The sequence below is a fragment of the Pavona decussata genome, unplaced genomic scaffold (genome assembly GCF_977016875.1).
Source record: "Pavona decussata unplaced genomic scaffold, jaPavDecu1.1 SCAFFOLD_313, whole genome shotgun sequence".
Lineage (NCBI taxonomy): Eukaryota > Metazoa > Cnidaria > Anthozoa > Scleractinia > Agariciidae > Pavona > Pavona decussata.
This window is the reverse complement of record NW_028145705.1, coordinates 976,368-992,758: the sequence shown is the minus strand read 5'-3', so window position 1 is coordinate 992,758 and position 16,391 is coordinate 976,368. Positions and strand designations below refer to the sequence as shown.

Genomic DNA, 16,391 nt, shown 5'->3' with positions numbered 1-16,391 from the left:
CAAGGGGGTCATGATCATAACAGTCGCGGTTTGGACACCAGTAGCTCAATTTTTGCCTCAATATCTTTACTTAGAATAGATTAGAATTGAATAGAATATAATAGTTCTTTATTTAAACACGGTAAAATCCACTAGGACTTTAAATCCGATTGGACTGATTGATTTGGCTGATGAGGTTGCATTGAGCTTTTATCAAGTAGCTGATGTAAAAACAAATCTTCAAACAAGCGATGAAAAAAAAAAGGAGAAATTTCCATTTTAATCTACGGCATGTCTTGTTTTATGTCTGTCTGCTTATAAGTTTCAAATTATATTGTAATGCATTTACCTCTATCCTCCATTAGCAGCGTGACTACAGGTGACGAGATAATCAGTAGAAAGAACATTGTTTTCTTGGTTTCCATCCTGTTTCCTTAAAATAAGAATAAAGCAGAATTCAGGCAGAGAGACCCATAGAGAAATTAAATCAAGTGGGAATTTATGATAGAAGAGCGCGTCCAAGTTTTTTAAAGTTGTGTACAATCGACCAGGTAATGAATCAATCGCTCGTCCTCAATGGCGGCCACAAACGGATTACACAATGTCTGGAGGCTCTTTAATTTAGCTGTTTCTCCTATCAAGTCTCTTACACAGCGCAGCTAATTTCATTGTTACACTATGTTGCGAAATTATTACCAAAACCGAAATAGCGATATTTTTGGCATGATCACGCTGGGTTATAAGGGGCCGACCGACTTTGAGGGATGGGGGTGATGGGTTATTTTGAAAAAAGATTTCCTGCAAGCGCTTGTCGGAAGAAAAGAATTGCATGCAGCACAAATGTAATAGAAAAAAAATTCTTGCACTGCTGTAAGAAAAAAAAACTGTTGCAAAGCTACTTCATCATTCTCTGGGGACTTAACAAAATCCCTACAAAACTACAACCATTATCTTCCTTTGCTCCCTTTGAACTCTGGATTTGGTAATGCTGCAGAATTATTACTTCATATGTGCAATGCATTATTAGCTTATCACAAACAGTAATGGAGGTTTTTTTTATTATTAAAGAATCAAGTGTTAATAGACAAAGAAAATTATAACTTTTTCATTCTCATTTTTAACTGAAACATTTTCATGTAATTATTTATTTAATATGTTTGCAATGCCTTATTTTCTATTTAAATATAACATTTTTACGATATTTTTGTAACGCACCTATCAATGTGTAGCCCTAATGGGGGGAGTGCAAGCATACCCAGGGGCTATTGACGATTGACATTTTCAAATATTGTTGGTCAATAAATTTCAAATTCCACACCCTCTGCCATTTCAAACCTTACTTCTTGTTCAAAACGACCCCACCCATGGACAAAGTTCACAGGTCAAATGCCCCACTTATGCCCGCACGTCCCATGTTGGGGGAAGACATTAATAGGGGCATAAAAAGTAGCTGTATATTTCACGAATAAAATAGTGCTGCAAGATAAAAATTAACAGCAGCAATGAACGTCATCGGCTGAAAACTGCAACTGTTTCCAATCAGTAAATGAAGCTATTCCATGATTGTCACATGCAAGGCAACTGTGAAATTAGAAATTAATTTTGTTTTTTTTTTTAATAATATGTTTAGTATAAAAAGAAACAGATCCAAACCTTTCCCTGTTGTCAACCATAAATAAACAAATAACAGTAACACGTATCTATATTTTTTCTGTTCTTATATTTTTAAATAAGATATATCTTTAATATAATAATTTATAGATAAATTATAATAGCTTACAACATTTTAACATTTTGCAGCTCCATATTAGGACTATTACTGCAATTACCACAATGTAAATGTAAATACATTTTGTATATGTAAACACGTGACCCTTTTTCGAGGAAAAAAATCCTGCAGAGAAATGAGGAGGAAAAAAAAAATATCCTGCAGAGCATTTAGAAGGGAAGAAAATATCCTGCCCACCATTCCAGGTTGTTAGGAAAAAAAATTCTTGCTGACAAGAAATCACCCACCCTCCCATCTCAAAGTTAAATGGTCGGCCCCTAAGGTAAGTTGTTTCATTTCCCAACCGACTCCACACCACAATTGTTATTAGAAACTAACCCAATCTTCTCCATTTAAAATAATGGTAGTTGTTTAAAGGTTTATGAAGGGGCCCTTTAACAAGAGCCTTTATTGTGTAGAATGGAGATATAGGAAGACAAGGCATCGGCAACTACATCAACTATGGGCGCCTACCCTTAGCCTGGGTAGCAGTCATTTCCGTTTCCTTCAAGCCAAGCGGGGCAAGCGCGCGAGGGCATTGGGCAAAAAGGAACAAAAAAGTAGGAGTGGGGGAAGGGGCGGGGAAGGAAAGGAAACGCCTGCCGCTGAGCCCAGACATTTTACCGAACGCCCCCAAATGGCTTCGCTCCCTTGGGGCCTACACTGTCACGTCAAATGTCACATGAGAACCAATCAATTTTTAATCACCTATCTCAGCGAAAACCGAATCGCGGCGGGCAACTTGTTTACTTAAAGTTGCAGTATTTTAGAAGATTTTCTGGAACTTTACGCCACTCGAACAAAGCGTGGATAAAATTACCCAAGACAAATTTTACTTATGTTTTAGAATATCAACTCATTTGCTTACAGCTGGAATTACAGACAGAATGAGCATGTCCCGCATAGCTAAAATAGTTCCTCGCGTTTCCAGGATAAATTTGTATTTCGCGTAGCGTGAAATACAAAGTCGTTCTAAATATTGAAAACTTCCTTTTCAGACCGTGGTTAGAACTGAAATCTTCCTGCGAAGTAGTTACTTGAGGCCTCCTTAATCTATTTATGATTACAGAGTTTGAATAAAAATTTCTTTGTTCTACCGCGAAACAAGCTTTCAGACCAGCCAATTTTGTTTCCAGCTTTTCGTGTCTTCGAGACCGGCGACAGCCAGAACAACTTTTTCTTAATTTTTTAAAAATTCCGGCGGGATTTCGAAAAGCGAATGACACTACCTACCAACAAACCAAAGCGCAATAAAAACTATATTTTGAGCGTGACCGAGAAGTTTGATTTTGCTTGACATTCGCTCTTAAAGCAGTCCTTTGCTCCGGTTTCAACTGAATTAACGTATCTCCCTGCGAAAGTAGTTTAGTCGTTTCCAAAGCAAAGCAAACTCGAAATCGAAAGGACACTCGAGAGAGTTCTTTTCCGCCTCGGCCATATTTTCATCTTTGATAAACGGTTATCCGGATGTCGTTTTGGTCTATGAGTTTGATTGACAGACGATTGGCCGATGGTAATGCGTCATTGCCTCCCGTTTCCTGACGAACGGCGTTCGGTAAAATGTCTGGGCTCAGTGGCAGGAGTTTCCTTTCCTTCCCCGCTCCTCCCCCCTGCTCCTACTTTTTTGCTCCTTTTTGCCCAATGCCCTCGCGCCCCGCTTGGCTTGAAGGAAACGGAAACGACTGCTACGCAGGCTAGCCTACCCTTATAATTTTGTTTTGAATAGAAGCTTGTCATCACCATTACACTGTTCCAACAATAACAGGTTCAACGTCACCAGGATACGCCCACGCTCCAGAGTACATCTTCTTGATTACATTCTTTCACTTCAGAGTGACAAAAAGGACATACTACACACTCGAGTGATGCCTAGTGCGGATTGCCATATACCAATCACACGCTTATTTGTTCTAATGTCACCTTCATCTTTAACCCCACTCCCAAAAGAAAGGTCCTCAGACCACGCAGTTGCAAGTGCAAAGACTCTGTTTTACAATGGTGAAAGCTGAATTCCACGTAAAACTTCCTGAAAGACTCAGTAACGTGGCAGACACTTGCCCTGAACCCCAATGGTCACAGCTGAAAACATGCGACCGAAAGAGTTGGTCTTTCAACTAGAACACGCAGGACTGTTTTTACGAATCAGGTTCTCAAATCTAAGACGTTATCGAAAACAAACGCTTCTAATACCAACAGCTTCTTGCACAAATCCGACGATTATTAGACAAAGACTGCTTATAAACATGCCTGTAGTGTCCTTCAAACAAAGTTGGACTCCACGCCGATGACAAGTGGACAGCTCTTGGTGTAAAAACATAGCAACATGCTGAGTTTGAAAACATGCATTCCTTTTTGGTCTTAAAGGCCACGCTTCGATCGGCCGATGGAACAATCCTTCTTACTGATAAAGAAGCTATTATGCAATGTTGGTCGAGCATTTTGAAGGACTCGTCAGTCTTGATGGTCTCTGGAACGTACTGTCCAGTTTACAAAGTCCTCCAAAGTTTATCGCCATCCTCCGTCAGCTCCTTCCCCCACTCCCCCCCCCCCCCCCCCGCCCCCTCTCCAAAGCGCCTTTGAGTCAACTTAGTATGGCTGCTATACCGCATGAATCATGGCAGCTGAAAGCTTCCAAGTGGTGTGGATGGCACTCGCTAATTAGGAAAGGAAGCCACAAGTTCGAAACTGAAAGGAGCAAAGCGGAACACGAAAAGCGCGGGCAACGGTTTAAGAAATGGTAACTGCAAGTGCCACATCAGTTACAGTGCTAAAGGATCTGCATCTTACGTATCCACAGACCATGTGATAAGCTCTGGCAAAATAAGAATTCCTGCTGCTAATTTTTTTTCTTCGAATAAATCCGTTTTCGCTTTTTTCTTGCTGTTTTTGTTTTTGTTGTTTGTTTTTTGTTTGTTTGTTTTTCTCAGTACTGAACTGGAAAAAAATAATCTAATTTTATTTTATTTGTAGTGCGCAAGTTTCATTCGGAAATGCTCACCCGCATGCCTACTCGGCTGTTCCTTAAGAGGACCAACAGACAGAACTAGAGTAAGGAAGAGAGCTACTTCCAAATTTCACTTTTGATGATCATTAGTCTGCACATATGGGTGCTTATTACTAGCGTCTTAAGTCGTAAAAATTTAATTTCAGAGGAATAAATGATGAGTTGTATGCAGAGCTTCTTGGCCAGCAAAAGCTTTAAGAGGATATATTTATTTAATTTTTAGTTTATGTATTTAAATTTCAACTCGTCGTGTTAATTTCAGAGGTTTAACATTTGAAATAACCTAAACTAGAAAGATATATTATTTTTTGTGGTTTCTTCGTTATTTAAATGTCAGAGATGCCAAGTTTGCTAACAGACATTGCTAAGAGCTTCAATCTTAACAAGAATATTCATGAGTTGCGGGGACAGGTTTTTTTTTTTTTGTTTTTGTTTTTTTTGTTTATAATAAAAAAAAAAATCAGCATTTTCTTTTACTGTATTCGTTGCTCGCTTTATGGCCATTTAAGGCAATATTTGTGAAGCTAGCACAGCCTGATCTGTTCAGATTCTTTATCCTGGAATTTAAGTATAGCAAAGAGTTCAAGGAAACAGAATCGTATTCCTCAAAACTCCGAGCAGGTGCTGGACTTCCAAAATTCTAGATGGCATATTACGCGCTTTAAACGACTGCCTTTCGAAAGCAAAATGATTTAGATTTCCAGCGTATTAAATTTTAAGGTGACATTTCCAGAAGAAATCATTAGTTTGTAATCCCAATTTAATTATGTTTGTGAGACAAAGAAGCCCTTTCCAACAACTAAGTTCCCCTTATTGCGCACGAGAAGGTAAAAATATATTCAAAGAAGTAAGCAGACTCTTCGATCGATCTATTTACAGACAGGGATTTCTCAGGTGGACCGTCCTTGCAAACTCTCGCAAAGCAATTTATTTTTCCTTTCCAGCCTAAGAGTCTTTTTTCTTCTTGCATGTAAGCTCACAACAATATATCAACATATCTTTTTGTGCAAACGCTGTCTATAGTAATGTCATATTAAACAAAAACAAAGCAAAGAAAAACACATTTCCTGCTGCTAAGTCATTAGACTTTATATTACTGCTTAGTCGCAAAATTCATTGGGTAGGTATAACCTCTCCCTTTAATATGCACATGTTATTGTTTTTTTTGTTTTTGTTTTTTTGTTGTTGTTATAAGTGTTCGCAAGACAACTGGCTAAACGACATACCTTGACAACCAACGGAGCTGCGAATCAAATTCCACATAGAAAATTTAACCATCAGCCAGAGATGTTTTGAACATGTTAGTTAGAATGGTTGAATTACGTGCCTTGAATTAAAGTATTGCAGAAGACTAATAACGTAGATAATTGCCAGCTGCGTAGGAACTCAAGCAGTTTAAGGCCTGGGAAAAGGGCTTTTAAGAGGGAAAATGGTTTATTCGAAATAACGTTAACAGATTCAATGGCACTGAACTGAAATTAGGCAGATAAAAAGGTCTTATCATTCATTGCTAAGCATAATAAGTAGTGCTATAGATCACGTGACATGTCACGTGATCGTTTTTGTGAAAAAAGCAAAGATTTGACAGGTAGGCGACGGTTTTAAGAGAAAACATCAAACAAAAACGGGTTTCTAATAAAGATTAAATATCTCCATCGCTTCACGTTTGGAATGATCGTCCATTGTTCTCCAGAAAAAAAATTTGTCAGGACAAAGGTCATTTCTTAGTCCACAATTCAACCTTTGATTGTTAATTTCTCCAATTTAAAAACTTGCGGACAGTCATTCCAAACGTAGAATGTTCAATATTTTAAATCTGCTTCGGAAACACTAATTCAGTTATCTATATAAAGAAGATTCGCCGCCGTATCGCCGATTTACGAAATTTTAATATTTTGGTCACGTGATGTGTCACGTGATCAAAATTATACGTTAAGGCAAAAGAAAACATCGAGTTTTATATTCAGGGAAAATTTCATCTTGTTCTAGGCAGACCAACCGAAGATATGCGGGATCATTCATAATTTCTTAACACCCTTCAAACCCAGGCCTTAAACTGGTTGAGAGCATGCACTAAGATTTTAAAAAATTCCATATATTGGACAGATGACAACCATTATTTGTCTAGCTTATGCTTTCCTTCTGACATTATTTTGAACACCATCCCAATAAATATACCATTGCTTATTGATTGAGATGCAAACTCGCTCAATTTATTGCTTTATTTCTTTTCACTCGGTATGACACATCTACTATTCCACTCGTAAATTAAAGTACTAAAACCCTTGGGGGCTTGTTGATTACCAAAATCAGCAATTATCAAAAAGGGTTTGTTCGAGCCTGAGTAGGTTTTGCAGCTAAAAATAGAGGCCGATGATCTACCACATGAAGCCTGATTGCAGGCGATCATAGCATCAGCTCTCTGTTAACCAGTCGCGATTAAAATTTAAACGCTGCCTTTCTCAACTTCGACTTCCGTCTTATAGGCTGATTTAGTGTTTGTTACAGAACGATAAACCTGGAATTACTTTATCATAAGTACAGCGCTGTCCAACTGAAACACACTGGAAAACACTGAACTAGGGCGACAAAGTCATGGGAATAGTAGTTTATTTGCGGAATTTTGTTGTCTGTATTAGCGTGATGTGTCATTTTTTTTTTACTAGTACCTTCCAAGCCCTTATTTTTCTTCTGAAGACGGATGAAAATTTATAGTTCTTTTGAAAAGTTACAGAAATCAAGGAACCTTCTGATATAAAATATAGAAATTCAGCGCAAATGAATTCTATAAAATAAACCAAAGACATTTTATGGTGTTGACACGAACGATTTTTTTTTAATTCAAGGCTTTTAAGCGCACACGTAATGGTTATTCATCTGGGCTGAAGTCAAAGTCGGAAAGGGTGTCTACTCCTGTAGACGATTATTCATCCGACTTTTGTTCGAAGATAAACTTTAATGTTTATAAGGTGTGATGGTTGTGACTGTAGTTCAAACACCTGTACATTTTTATATTAAACTGACATTTTGGACGAAATCATTTTGAAATTTTTCATGTCATCTTCATCCATTCGTCCTTTGGGGTTCCTATCCAGTTTCTACACCGCTGTCGGCCTGCTGTCTGTCGTCTAGACGATTGCACGGTGAATTTAATTCAAATTCTATTAATTATTTTTCCTCGCTATTATATCGTCTTGTTACTGGCTCTGCATCGTCCACTTTGGGGTATCCTTATCAGAGTAACCCTTTGTAACTCATTTTTCTTCATATAAAGAGCATGGATCAAAGAGTCTCAACTTCTCCTTCCCCCTCTACAAAACAGCAAACAGAAGCTCTAGATCATCCTTCGCATAAAACAAAAAGAAGCTCAAGATCACAGGCTTAGTGTACAGTTCCGAATTCTGTATCAACCCTGGCATAAATCTCCTAATTGGGTCTAACGCACGACCATTCCAGTATTCCGGTATCTGGGTTAAGACATGAGATAATGCGCGGGAAATCCCCTAGCTTTAGTCACCGGGACCGTCTAAAAATCAGTCAGTTGATATAGATCGACCCAAATGTAAGAAAACTAGCCCCCCATCGTAAGAAAACTAACCCCCAAACGTAAGAATCCCTATGCCCCAACCGTAAGAAAATTAACCCCCAAACGTAAAAAAAAACTAGCCCCCAAACGTAAGAATCCCTAACCACCAACCGTAAGAAAACTAACCCACAAACGTAAGAATCTTTAACCACCAAACGTAAAAAAGCTAACCCACAAATGTAAGAATAGCTAACCCCAAAACGTAAGAAAACTAACAACTAAACGTAAGAATCCTTAACACCCAAACGTAAGAAAACTAACCCCCCATCGTAAGAAAACAAACCCCCAAACGTAAGAATCCCTATCCCCCAACCGTAAGAAAAATAGCCCCCAGACGTTAAAATCCCCTAACTTTAGTCACCGGGACCGTCTGAAAATCAGTCAGTTGATATAGATCGCTCCTTATCTTAGTAGCAGCGAATTGTTTGTCTTCGGTTATGAGACAACATTGCTTTGACAGGGTGAATACGTTTACACCAGGCTTAATGTAGTTTTATCTCAATCTACAGGACCCTACTAAATATCACTTTCCTGATTTTGGATCACTGTATAGAGACTGTTATTAGGATTAATCGCTAAAAGATTCTAAAAACTCTAAAAAGCGGACGACGTTTCGGCGTCACTCTACGCCATTATAAAGTCAAAAAGGTAAACGAATATATGAAGACGCAAAAGAACAAAATATTTGTGTATCCTATCTGTGCGAATTTGCAAGAAGATGCCTGCTAGGGCCGGGCCTGAAGGTGGGCACCGCTCAGCTTCAGGCCTCAGTGGTTCTCTAAATTCGAGAGGGCTTCCCGTCAAGGACCAGTCTGTCAGCTAGCCGAGGGTGAGGGCTTACTGCTGGGGGGTAGCTCTCGGTTGTGTGTCAAAAGCTCCGGGGTGGGGAGGGGAGGGTATTGTAGCCTTCAGCTTGGTCCAATTTGCTGTTTTTCTTAAACCAGGGTGAATTAATTCTAATGCCCTTTAAATTCCCCCATAGAGACACAGGCTGTTGACAATCAATTGCATCAAGCTGACACAAAGCCTGGAGTGTGGCCTAAATGCAGGTGAGTGACTTGCAAGTTTGTGTGAAAAGCAGAGGGGTGGGGAGGGCAGTGTTGTGAGACTCAGTTAGGGTGAACTTTTTGTCTCTGCGTTGGTTAAGTGCAGGTATGTTTTTGAAAATCCAGATAGATATTAGCAGTCAATGTAAGTGGGCTATTCCCGAGTTAAGCTGCTACATGGTAGACTTAGTACATTTTGCCTGCAAACTCAATTTTTGCCTTCCAGAGAGCTATTTGCCTGTGATAATTATTAGCAGTCAATGTAAGTGGGCTTATCCCGAGTTGAGCTCCTACATGCTAGACTTAGTACATTTTGCCTACAAACTCAATTTTTGCCTTCCAGAGAACTATTTGCCTGTGATGTCTGGGCGAATTTGCAAGAAGGTGCCTGCTAGAGCTGGGCACCGCCCAGCTTCAGGCTTCTGTGGTTCTCTAAACTCGAGGGGGCTTGCCGTCAAGGACCAGTCTGTCAGCTAGCCGAGGGTGAGGGCTTACTGCTGGGGGGTAGCTCTCGGTTGTGTGTCAAAAGCTCCGGGGTGGGGAGGGGAGGGTAATGTAGCCTTCAGCTTGGTCCAATTTGCTGTTTTTCTTAAACCAGGGTGACTTAATTCTAATGCCCTTTGACCTCCCCCATAGAGACACAGGCTGTTAATAATCAATTGCATCAAACTGACACAACGCCTGGAGTGTGGCCTAAATGCAGGTGAGTGACTTGCAAGTTTGTGTGAAAAGCAGAGGGATGGGGAGGGCAGTGTTGTGAGACTCGGTTAGGGTGAACTTTTTGTCTCTGCGTTGGTTAAGTGCAGGTATGTTTTTGAAAATCCAGATAGATATTAGCAGTCAATGTAAGTGGGCTATTCCCGAGTTAAGCTGCTACATGCTAGACTTAGTACATTTTACCTGCAAACTCAATTTTTGCCTTCCAGAGAACTATTTGCCTGTGATAATTATTAGCAGTCAATGTAAGTGGGCTTATCCCGAGTTGAGCTCCTACATGCTAGACTTAGTACATTTTACCTGCAAACTCAATTTTTGCCTTCCAGAGAACTATTTGCCTGTGATGTCTGGGCGAATTTGCAAGAAGGTGCCTGCTAGAGCCATGCCTGAAGCTGGGCACCGCCCAGCTTCAGGCCTCTGTGGTTCTCTAAACTCGAGGGAGCTTGCCGTCAAGGACCAGTCTGTCAGCTAGCCGAAGGTGAGGGCTTACTGCTGGGGGGTAGCTCTCGGTGGTGTGTCAAAAGCTCCGGGGTGGGGAGGGCAGGGTAATGTAGCCTTCAGCTTGGTCCAATTTGCTGTTTTTCTTAAACCAGGGTGACTTAATTCTAATGCCCTTTGACCTCCCCCATAGAGACACAGGCTATTAACAATCAATTGCATCAAACTGACACAACGCCTGGAGTGTGGCCTAAATGCAGATGAGTGACTTGCAAGTTTGTGTGAAAAGCAGAGGGGTGGGGAGGGCAGTGTTGTGAGACTCAGTTAGGGTGAACTTTTTGTCTCTGCGTTGGTTAAGTGCAGGTATGTTTTTGAAAATCCAGATAGATATTAGCAGTCAATGTAAGTGGGCTATTCCCGAGTTAAGCTGCTACATGCTAGACTTAGTACATTTTACCTGCAAACTCAATTTTTGCCTTCCAGAGAACTATTTGCCTGTGATAATTATTAGCAGTCAATGTAAGTGGGCTTATCCCGAGTTGAGCTCCTACATGCTAGACTTAGTACATTTTACCTGCAAACTCAATTTTTGCCTTCCAGAGAACTATTTGCCTGTGATGTCTGGGCGAATTTGCATGAAGGTGCCTGCTAGAGCCATGCCTGAAGCTGGGCACCGCCCAGCTTCAGGCTTCTGTGGTTCTCTAAACTCGAGGGGGCTTGCCGTCAAGGACCAGTCTGTCAGCTAGCCGAGGGTGAGGGCTTACTGCTGGGGGGTAGCTCTCGGTTGTGTGTCAAAAGCTCCGGGTTGGGGAGGGCAGGGTAATGTAGCCTTCAGCTTGGTCCAATTTGCTGTTTTTCTTAAACCAAGGTGACTTAATTCTAATGCCCTTTGACCTGCCCCATAGAGACACAGGCTGTTAACAATCAATTGCATCAAACTGACACAACGCCTGGAGTGTGGCCTAAATGCAGGTGAGTGACTTGCAAGTTCGTGTGAAAAGCAGGGGGGTGGGAAGGCCAATGTTGTGGGACACAGTTAGGGTGAACTTTCTGTCTCTGCGTAGGTCAAGTGCAGGTATGTTTTTGAAATTCCAGATAGATATTAGCAGTCAATGTAAGTGGGCTTATCCCGAGTTGAGCTCCTACATGCTAGACTTAGTACATTTTGCCTGCAAACTCAATTTTTGCCTTCCAGAGGGCTATTTGCCTGTGATATCTGTGCGAATTTGCAAGAAGGTGCCTGCTAGAGCTAAGCACCGCCTAGCTTCAGGCCTCTGTGGTTCTCCAAACTGGAAGGGACTTGCCGTCAAGGACCAGTCTGTCAGCTAGCCGAGGGTGAGAGCTTACTTCTGTGGGGTAGCTCTCGGTTGTGTGTCAAAAGCTCCGGGGTGGGGAGGGGAGGGTATTGTACCCTTCAGCCTAGTCTAATCTGCTGTTTTTCTTAAACCAGGGTGACTTAATTCTAATGCCATTTGACCTAGCCCATAGAGAGACAAGCTGTTGACAATCAATTGGATCAAGCTGACACAAAGCCTGGAGTGTGGCCTAAATGCAGGTGAATGACTTGCAAGTTTGTGTGAAAAGCAGAGGGGTGGGGAGGGCAGTGTTGTGAGACTCAGTTAGGGTTAACTTTCTGTCTCTGCGTAGGTTAAGTGCAGGTATGTTTTTGAAAATCCAGATAGATATTAGCAGTCAATGTAAGTGGGCTTATCCCGAGTTGAGCTGCTATATGCTAGACTTAGTACATTTTGCCTGCAAACTCAATTTTGGCTTTGCAGAGAGCTATTTGCCTGTGATATCTGTGCGAATTTGCAAGAAGGTGCCTTCTAGAGCCGGGCCTGAAGCTGGGCACCGCCCAGCTTCAGGCCTCTGTGGTGCTCTCAACTCGTAGAAGCTTTCCGTCAAGGACCAGTCTGTCAGCTAGCCGAGGGTGAGGGCTTACTGCCTGGGGGTAATACTCGGTTGTGTGTCAAAAGCTCCGGGGTGGGGAAGGGAGGGTATTGTAGCCTTCAGCTTGGACCAATTTGCTGTTTTTCTCAAACCAGGGTGACTTAATTCTAATGCCCTTTGACCTCCCCCATAGAGACACAGGCTGTTGACAATCAATTGCATCAAACTGAAACAAAGCCTGGAGTGTGGCCTAAATGCTGGTGAGTGACTTGCAAGTTAGTGTGAAAAGCAGAGGGGTGGGGAGGGCAGTGTTGTGGGACACAGTTAGGGTGAACTTTCTGTCTCTGCGTATGTTAAGTGCAGGTATGTTTTTGAAAATCCAGAAAGACATTACCTAAAATAAAACAAACCGAACCAATAGAAAAAGAAACGAAAGTGTCAAGTGAAACGTTTGGCGCGAATTGAGTCACTTTGGGTGTTGAGAGAAGGCTTGATGTCCTTTATAAACAGCATCTCGTATATTAGGCAAGAAAGCTTGCTTCTGCATTTCTTTAGTACCTTAAAGAGATGATTGATCTTTCCTTTTTTGTTGCAATGTTGTTTTTCAAGGTGTTTCCCGATAACAGCATAACGGTGTTCACTAATTCGTTGGTGTAAGTGTCGGGCAGTAAAGCCGACATAATTTGCATCGCATAAATCGCATGGAATGATTGAAGATCGAATTACATAAGAAAAAAAAAAATAACCCCCAAACGTAAGAATCCCTAACCCCTAAACGTAAGAATCCCTATCCCCCAAACGTAAGAAAAAACTAAGCCCCAAACGTAAGAATCCCTAACCCCCAAACGTAAGAAAACTAACCCCAAATCGTCAGCAAAATTAACCCCTAAACGTAAGAATCCCTAACCCCCAAACGTAAAAATGACTAACCCTCAAAAGTAAGAATCCCTATCCCCAAAACGTAAGAAAACTAACCCCAGATCGTAAGAAAACTAACCCCCAAACGTAAAAATCCCTAACCCCCAAACTTAAGACAAAACTAAACCCCAAACTAAAGAATCCCTAACCAAAAGTAAGAAAACTAACCCCCAAACGTAAAAACCCCTAACCCCGAAACGTAAGAAAACTAACCCTTAATCGTAAGCAAAATTAACCCCTAAACGTAAGAATCTCTAACCCCCAAACGTAAGAATGACTAACCCTCAAAAGTAAGAATCCCTATCCCCCAACCGTAAGAAAACTAACCCACAAACGTAAGAATCCCTAACCACCAAACGTAAGAAAACTAACCCACCAGCCGAAGAATAGCTAACCCCCAAACGTAAGAAAACTAACAACTAAACATAAGAATCCTTAACTCCCAAACGTAAGAAAACTAACCCCCACTCGTAACAAAACTATCCCCCAAACGTAAGAATCCCTATCCCCAAACTGTAAGAAAACTAAGTCCTAAACGTAAAAAAAAACTAACCCCAAACGTAAGAATACCTAGCCCCCTCCAATATAAGAAAACTAACCCCAAACGTAAGAATCTCTAACCTCCAAACTAAGAAAACTAACCCACAATCGCAAGAATCTAACCCCCAGACGTAAGAATGACTAACCCTCCAACGTAAGAATCCCTATCCCCCTAGCGTAAGAAAAGTAACCCACAAACGTAAGAATCACTAACCACCAAACGTAAGAAAACTAACCCACAAACGTAAGAATAGCCAACCCCAAAACGTAAGAAAACTAACAACTAAACATAAGAATCCCTAACACCCAAACGTAAGAAAATATCCCCCCATCGTCAGAAAGCTAACCCACAAAACGTAAGATTCCCTATCCCCCAACCGTAAGAAAATTAACCCCAAAGCGTAAAAATCCCTAACCCCCAAACGTAAGAATCCCTAACCCCTAAACGTAAGAATCCCTATCCCCCAAACGTAAGAAAAAACTAAGCCCCAAACGTAAGAATCCCTAACCCCCAAACGTAAGAAAACTAACCCCAAATCGTCAGCAAAATTAACCCACAAAACGTAAGATTCCCTATCCCCCAACCGTAAGAAAATTAACCCCAAAACGTAAAAATCCCTAACCCCCAAACGTAAGAATCCCTAACCACCAAAAGTAAGAAAACTAACCCCTAAACGTAAGAATGACTAACCCTTCAACGTAAGAATCTCTATCCCCCAACCGTAAGAAAATTAACCCACAAACGTAACATTCTTTAACCATCAAACGTAAGAGAACTAACCCACAAATGTAAGAATAGCTAACCCCAAAACGTAAGAAAACTAACAACTAAACGTAAGAATCCTTAACACGCAAAAGTAAGAAAACTAACACCCCATCGTAAGAAAACAAGCCCCCAAACGTAAGAATCCCTATCCCCCAACCGTAAGAAAACTAACCCCCAAACGTTAAAATCCCTAACCCCCAAACGTAAGAATCCTTAACCACCAAAAGTCAGAAAACTACCCCCCAAACGTAAAAATCCCTAACCTCCAAACGTAAGAATGACTAACCCTCCAACGTAAGAATCTCTATCCCCCAACCGTAAGAAAACTAAACCACAAACGTAAGAATCTTTTACCACCAAACGTAAGCAAACTAACCCACAAATGTAAGAATAGCTAACCCCAAAACGTAAGAAAACTAACAGCTAAACGTAAAAATCCTTAACCCCCAAACGTAAGAAAACTAACCCCCCATCGTAAGAAAACTAACCCTCAAACGTTAAAATCCCTAGCCCCCAAACTTAAAAAAAAACTAACCCCCAAACGTAAGAATCCCTAACCACTAAGAGTAAAAAAACTAACCCCCAAACGTAAGAATCCTTTCCTCCTAGACGTAAGAAAACTAACCCCCAATTGTTAGATTAACTAACCTCCAAACGTAAGAATCTCTAATCTCCAAACATAAGAAAACTGAACCCAAACGTAAAAATGAATACCTCCAAACGTATGAAAGCTAGCCCCCTAGCGTAAGAATCCCTAATTCCCAAACGCATAAAAACTAACCCCAAAAAGGTAAGAATGACTAACCCTCAAACGTAAGTAAACTAACCCCCAAACGTAAGAGTCTCTAACCCCTAAACGTAAGAGTGACCAACCCCCAAACGTAAGTAACCTAACCCTGGAACGTAAGAATAGCTAACCCTCAAAACGTTAGAATCTCTAACCCCAAACGTAAGAATCCCTACCCCCCAAACGTAAGAAAAACTAACCCTAAAACGTAGGAATGAGTAACCCTTAAACGTGCTATGAAAACTATCCCCTAAACGTAAGAATCCCTAGCCCTCAAACGTAAGAAAACTAACCCTTAAACTTAAGAATCCTTAACCCCCAAAACATAAGAAAACCAACCCCCAAACGTAAGTATGACTAACCTTCAAACGTAAGAATAACGAAAGCCCAAACGTAAAAAAACTAACCCCCAAACGTAAGATTGATTAACCCCAAAAGGAAAAATCCCTAACCTCCAAACGTAAGAAAACTAACCCTCAAACGTAAGAGTCCCTAAATCCCAAACGTAAAAAACTAACCCTCAAACGTACAAATGACTAACCCCAAAAAGTGAGAAAACTAACCCTCAAACGTAAGAATGACTAACCCCTAAACGTAAGAATCCCTACCCCTTAAACGTATGAAAACTAACCCCCAAACGTAAGAATTCCCAACCCCTATTTGTAAGAAAGACTAACCATCAAACGTAAGAAAACAAACCCCCAAACGTAAGAATCCATAACCCCCAAATGTAAGAATCCTTAAGTCTCAAACGTAAAAAAACTAACCCTTAAACCTAAGATTGACTAACCCCCAAACGTAAAAATCCCTAACCCCCAAAGGTAAGAAAACTAACCCCAAACCTAGTAAGAATACCTAACCCCCAAAAGTAAGGATCCGTAAATCCCAAACGTAAAAAAAACTAACCGCCAAACGTAAGAATGAGTAACGCCCAAACGTACGAAAATTAACC

At 40.8% G+C, this 16,391-nt stretch overlaps 1 protein-coding gene and 1 long non-coding RNA gene across 6 annotated transcripts in view; one reads left to right on the top strand and one right to left on the bottom strand.

Annotated features, from left to right (window-relative positions):
- The window catches only part of LOC146454176 (perlucin-like protein), an 85,229-nt gene that overhangs the window by 19,577 nt on the left and 49,261 nt on the right, over positions 1-16,391 (bottom strand). The gene's annotated exons all lie outside the window — the stretch shown is intronic.
- Positions 9,200-12,686, top strand: LOC146454181 (uncharacterized). Of its 4 annotated transcripts, XR_014859320.1 has the most exons (5): positions 9,200-9,386; positions 10,020-10,086; positions 10,732-10,802; positions 12,031-12,093; positions 12,622-12,686. It is a non-coding gene; the product is annotated as an uncharacterized LOC146454181 (long non-coding RNA). The 4 variants fall into 4 exon arrangements; XR_014859322.1 differs by lacking the exon at positions 10,020-10,086 and having other exon boundaries at positions 9,206-9,386; XR_014859319.1 differs by lacking the exons at positions 10,020-10,086; positions 10,732-10,802 and adding an exon at positions 11,444-11,510 and having other exon boundaries at positions 9,207-9,386; positions 12,027-12,093.